A 7,183-nucleotide genomic window follows, 5' to 3' on the forward strand; every position below is an offset into this window, starting at 1 on the left:
GAGCACACTCATTCACCTACATATGTGCACTATTCTGGTGACTACTGAGCACACTCATTCACCTACATATGTGCACTATTCTGGTGGATACTAAGCACACTCATTCACCTACATATGTGCACCATTCTGGTGGATACTGACATTGATCTGGATTGACAGCCTGCTTTCCTATTACTGACCTCCAAATAACTCATTTTCATTCCTCGTGAGAAAGATGATTGAGATTCTAGAAATTCTGGTCTTCATTTTCTCCCCAACAGGCCTGCAAGGATCTGGTCCTCAAGTCATTAGCAGACTGGTTAGATGTCCTACCCCACTATCATTGATTTAGCTGTAAGTCTTAACAAAATATGAAGCATAAGCAGATGAAAAGCAGTTCACATTTAACTATTTGCTTATTTAGTTAGTTAGGTGGTTAGTTATTTTGTAAATGGGTGCAGAGACTAATCCTAGGAACATTTGTAACCATGAACATGTCAAAGCCAATGTTAAGTATACAAACAAATAATTTACAAATATTCATTCATAGTATAACATCATCCTAAACTAAAAAATGGCTAACATAAAAAGCAATCAAAATGTGTATCAGATAAGCAAATAAAAAGTCACTGATAAATAAGAACTGTAACACAACAGTGCCCATTAAACAACCCAAAGATAACTAAGTTAAGTAGCACAATAAAAAGGTACATTTTTCTCACATTGTGTGCTGAATGTTGCCTTGCAGAGGACTGGTAATACTGCACTAGGGTGCAATGGAGTAATGAGATGGCAGACATGGGAGTAAGAGATGGCCTGAGAACACAACTAACAGCAACATAGTCTTGAATATTTGAAAAACACTACTCTGTGATTCCCAAAGGGACAGTGAAACAGCATGCAGGGACTCAACTAATTGTGCCATGCTAATATGCTAGTATAAGAAAGATCACTGGGAAGCAACATTTAGCAGCTTGATTTCATTCCTTTACAAGCTCTATTGTGTGACACCTGGTAATGAGATGTTACAGTCAAATACAACCAAGAGGAATAATTCATTTTTTTAAATTTTGCAGGTAACATTTGTGTGTTTTTTGGGAAGAGCAACACACAAGAACATGGTATTGAAACTTTGACCAGTGCTGTCATGATACTCTATAGTGGTATCTAAATATAAGAAAGGGGAATGTTTCACTATTTTACATGATAGTAACAAGTTGCAGCCAAGTATAAGTAAGAGGAATGATTTACTTCATGTATTGTAGAGCAACAGTGCTTTGACTCTTTGACAAGCACTGTATTGTGACACCACGAGGGAAGTAGTACACTATTGTATGTCGAGACTGTATTAACCAAAATACAATAAAGTGTTAAAAAGATGATCAGAAAGAAGCAGCAGACATGATTTTGATTGTTTTTATTTATTGCACATTCATTTCCTACATTTGTTAACCATAAGCCCTCTTCACCTACTACCCAGGCAAGGCAAAAGAAGATAAACATACAACTATATCAAAATGAAAAAGATACAGCAATACAGAAACATTATTACACTAAAACAGATAACATAAGCATAATAAATTAGTCGAGACAGTGTTTCTTTACAAGTGTAACATAACTGTGAAGTGGGACAATAAAAACATGTTAAGCCTTATTAAATGTAATGTATGTGAAATGCTCTAGTAATAGAGATAACTGGGAAGTAACATTAGCCATGGCTTTGTTACCCGAGAAGTGTTATTCCATGATATTAGGTAGTAGAAAGTAATAGTCAAATACAAGCAAGAGTTATATTCCATTTTATTTTGCTTGTTTCTGAATATCATTTAGTGAACCGTGTAGTGGGGAAGAAAACAGACCAACACTGTATTGATATTTGACACTATACATTGTCTGATACCTGACAATGACAAATTAAAGACCAACAGAAACAAGAAGAGCATTTCTCTTTATTTTAAATGCCTGCTGATATTATTCAATGCACTGTTTAATGAAGAAACAACATACAGCATTGTGGTCTTGATTGTTTTACAAATAAGATTCTATGACACCTGATGGTGGCAAGTTATAGCACTCTGTTAGGAAGAGTGACATTTCTCTCCATTTCACACATTTGAAGGTATCAGTAGATGTACTGTTAAAAAGCAACATTAAGTGAAACTGGCCTTGATTCTTTGGAAACAGTGATTCTGTGATATGCAATAATGAGAAGTTATAACTAAATATAAGCAAGAATAATATTTTACTTTATTTGCCATGCTTTTAGTTTTCATATGACAAACTGTTTAAATTCACCATATCACAACACTTTTTTTGATTTTTGGTGATACTCAAGAGCGATGCAGTATAGCTAGCTGAGGTTCTATTAACTTCAGATAGATGTTGATTCAACTGAAGCACACTAATGTACTTATCTAAGAAGGCAACACACAAAAACCTGGTCATGAATGTTTGATAATTTGTAATCCATATCAGTGGCATGCTGTAACACTAATAAGAGAAATGTCTTTGGAAAAAATGATACATATAGCTTGACAAAAGCTAGACTGTGATATCCAGCAGTAAAAAGTAATAAGCAAATATAAGCTAGATGAATACTGTGTTTATTGTACATGTCTGCAAATAGTTGGTATGCTGCTTAATGGGAAGGCAGTGTATATAAACATCGCAATTCTCTGACAATTTCTATTTTTGTAATACTCATTACTGACAAGTTACTGCCATACGTAAGCAAGAAAAATAGTGTATTTTGTTTTACATATTTGCAAATATTATTTGTGAACTATATAGAAGTAACATGTGTCAATATGCTTCTGATACTGTAATAAGCGTGATTATCTAATACCTGATAGTAAAGAGTAGTAGCTAAATATAAGCAAGAAGGATATTTAGCTGTATATCTCTGGCCACTCACTTCTACCCTCTCTAAAACCCTCTCCTAAATTGTTACATCATGGAATACCTTTCAACTCTCATTTACAACAGCTACAAAAAATAACTAAACAAACTTTTCTTCTGTTCACCATATAGCTATCTGCACAGATAACTGCACTAACCTACTACCCCCTGTGCCATGGTTGCATAGAGCCCAACCCAGGCACAACTCCATTTTTCCAGCAAACAGGCAATAATATTAATCAATTCTCCAAATGCTCCTTTAAATGGACACTTATGAATGTCAAAAGAATTAGGAACAAACTGGAAAAATTAGAAATATTCATTGCTACTCAAACCCCCCTAGCATCATAGGATTTACAGAGTTATGGAATAAAAATCATAGACCCAACCTTAGCCACCACTTTCCTGGGTACAATCTCACCTTCAATGTTATGTCTTACTAAAAAATTCAAATCCACACTAGTTTCTCAAAGATCGTCCATCTCAGAATGTGACTGTAACTAGTTACTCACCAAACTATACCTGTATAAAACATTAATCATCAGCCTTATCCCTAGATTATGTCCCCCCCACCAGTAATAAAATCAATAGATCACAAAAAATTCAAAATAAGAAATGAAGCCTGGGAAATCTAAAAAAGAGATCCCTCCCATGAACATAGAGAGAGATTTACCCTGCTAATGAACTTTGCCAAAACGCAAAAAGAAGACAGAGCACAACACCTAGTCTCCTCACGAAAAGCATCCAAAATCAAACCAAACCATTTTTTGAAAACTGTAAATCAAATCACATGTTGCAGCCTTCTGTTACCAATCCCTTACTACCCTCCTCTGATTCCTGCTCAGTCACTTCACTGATTTCCTCAAATAATTCTTTACTTTTCAACGCATCCTCACCCCTTCCTTCTAGCAACCACTCCTTCTCCTGAACCTCAACCATAAACCCCCATTCTACTTCAAAGTCAACTAAATGAAAGACATCCAAAGTCTACTCAACAACACCCCTCTGATGCCCAAACAAGATCCGATGGCATTCACCCTAGTTTTTCTCCTTATACAAACTCTTCCTAGTGCAGCCCCTCAAAAAGCCTATTCAGGATCTGCATCACCCACATTATGTTTCCCTATGGGAATTATCATACCTCAAACCTCTCAAAAAAAAAAAAAACAGCAGACCCTCCTCCACGGCAGACCTCTGGCCTATGTCACTCTTACCCATTCTTAATAAGATATTTGTAACAACTAAGCTGCTCCTACCTACACAACTATCTACAAGCCTAAAAAATCCCCTCTTTCAAACAACATGGCTTAAGTTCAGTCATAGCACCCAAACAACCCCAGTTATACTCCCAGACAAAATCCTTCTAAACCTTGAAAAGGAGAACTTTACTAGTGCAATCTTCACTGACTTCGTAAAAGCTTCGACGCTTGTAACGCAACAAAAACCTACAGAAGCTATTCTGTGTCAGTAAAGCTAAAGCTGGTGGAGACTGGAAACTGCTTTTAGCAATTGGAGCTGAAAGAAACAATTAACTTTGCACTTTATGACGATACAAAAGCAATATACAACACTACATCTTAAAATAATTGCATTAAGGTAACATATGACATTTCATTGCTAAACAGATAAGGAATTTGGAAACTGATTTTACCCATGTAAATAAGAAGAATATGCTACATTGTATAAACATGTCAAAATCATTTTGTGCACTGTCCAAAGGAGAAACAGCATGCAGCCATGCAGCGATACAGTTGTATGGTGGAAATGGTTTTAACAGAAGGAAGTGATGTTTCTTATTGTCAGAAGAAGTTTGTCAGTGTGACAAACGAAAGCGCTTACCTGGATTATTGCTTTTTATTTATTGTACTTTGGATTATTTTAATTAAAAGGTTTTCTTTTGCTGCCAGACCGGATTCTACTTTTTCATTTTACTTAGCAATACAGTTGTGATTGTTTGACAGACACTATTCTGCCCATGTATGACTGAATTTCTACAGCTCTTAAATGCTGTACTATTTCAGTTGCACATAGATCTAGTTATCTGAAGGCTGTATTAATTCTTCTACGCTTAAACTGTACTATGTGCAGCAGATTGTATTACTGAATAGAAAGCTTTGTTGTACACAGCATAATTCATACAGCCTGCAGTTACTATTATGTGTGCACTAAACTTAATATAAGTGAAGTATAGGAATTATATTTTACCAAGTGGGGCTGTAACATTTTCCTGTTACTTTATAGGGTTACCACCTGTCGGTCTTTGGGCAGTTGTGTCCTGCTGAAAAAACTAAAAACTGGCAAATGTCCTGAGATGTTAGGACAAAAAATACATCCTAAGTTTTTTTAATAGTTGCATAAATCTGCTATTTTTGTATTTGAAATACCTAAATGTTATAAGAAACAGTATAAGCGACTTAAATACTACATGGATAAATTTTCATTTTGTCACAAAAGTGAAGTTCTGTCCTTTGCATTGGTTGTGGGTATGTTTTGTACTGCAAAAATTTACATTTCTACAAAAAATGTCCCACTTTGGACATTTGAAAAGGTGGCAACCCTATTACTTTATGATCAGAGGAAGAAATATATAGGCATTTAAAAAGGTTATAGAAAAGCAACATTCAGCATTGATGAATATAAAAATAAAGAGTCTGTTAATGATGAAGACAACACTGGTTAATTTGGCTTTAATGTCATACTGTAAGGCTTGCCCCCTTGTTCCTATCAGTGCTAAAATTTGCTATAGGTGGTATATCACTGTATTATTTATTCATTTGAATACTGGTTTGCTTTGTTTCCTGATTTGTATATAGGCTTGCTTTGGTGTGGCTGACCTCGTAGGAGTATCTTTGTGTCTGAAATGCTATTGTTGTGCTTGTGTTTGTGTTCAAATCAATACAAAAAAGATGATGTTTGGATATTTAGACAGTTTTATTGTAAAAGACAGAACGCTGCACATTTTGTACTTTTATTAACTGTAGACCTAAACATACTAAATAAACCTTAAAATTTAGCCAACTATCAAATCCAGAAATTGAAAGTGAAGGGGCCAGTAAAGCAGAGAAAGCAGAAGGGAAAAATGATGAATGTATTGTGAGCTGTGCAAAGGCAGTTTCAAGAGGAACTGAAGTCAGACAGTGCTCCCTATAAAAAAGGATTGCAGTATAGCAGCTAGGCTGGATGAAAAGAAAGTTTAAATGACAGAAGTTACGGAAAAGGCATACTGCACAAACCCAAGAGTTTCAGAGAAATAGAATTTACTTATTTAAGTCCGGTGAAGTATAGTGGTTGCATCAACCAGGATCACAGCTGCACAAATACAGCAAAGAGTAATAAACAAAAAGTTAGGGTCTGAAAACAAAGTGTCAAGCAATGTTTCTAAATGTGAATTGTAAGACATCAAAGTGATGAGGAAGAAGAATGGAAAACTCATTTTCATCATAAACAGATGTATTGGAGGCCTGGTTAAGCACAAAGCTTTTCATGAATTAGAATGAAGGCTTTAGTTTAAATTCTATAATTGTGAAAAAGTTCAGGAATAGAAGCTTATGTGCCAGGGAGTTAGGGTAGAAAGGCAACACACTCCTGTATAGGGAGGCATTGAGTCACACTCGTATATAGGGAGGCATTAAGTCACACTGCTGTATAGCGAGGCATTATGTCACACTCGTGTATAGGCAGGCATTAAGTCACACTGCTACATAGGGAGGCATTATGTCATACTCATGTATAGGGAGGCATAAGTCACACTTCTGTATAGGGAGGCATTATGTCATACTCGTGTATAGGGAGGCATTAAGTCACACTCCTGTATAGGAAGGCATTAAGTCACACTCGTGTATAGGGAGGCATAAGTCACACTTCTGTATAGCAAGACATTAAGTCACACTGCTGTATAGGGAGGCATTATGTCACACTCGTGTGCAGGGAGGCATTAAGTCACACTCATGTATAGGGAGACATTAAGTCACACTTGTGTATAGGGAGGCATAAGTCACACTTCTGTATAGGGAGGCATTAAGTCACACTGCTGTATAGGGAGGCATTATGTCACACTCGTGTACAGGGAGGCATTAAGTCACACTCATGTATAGGGAGACATTAAGTCACACTCTTGTATAGGGAGGCATAAGTCACACTTCTGTATAGGGAGGCATAAGTCACACTTCTGTATAGGGAGGCATTAAGTCACACTGCTGTATAGGGAGGCATTATGTCACACTCGTGTACAGGGAGGCATTAAGTCACACTCATGTATAGGGAGACATTAAGTCACACTTGTGTATAGGGAGGCATTATGTCACAT

This window comes from Protopterus annectens, chromosome 6.part0, assembly GCF_019279795.1.
Source record: "Protopterus annectens isolate FY-2018-M chromosome 6.part0, PAN1.0, whole genome shotgun sequence".
NCBI classification, from domain to species: Eukaryota; Metazoa; Chordata; order Ceratodontiformes; family Protopteridae; genus Protopterus; species Protopterus annectens.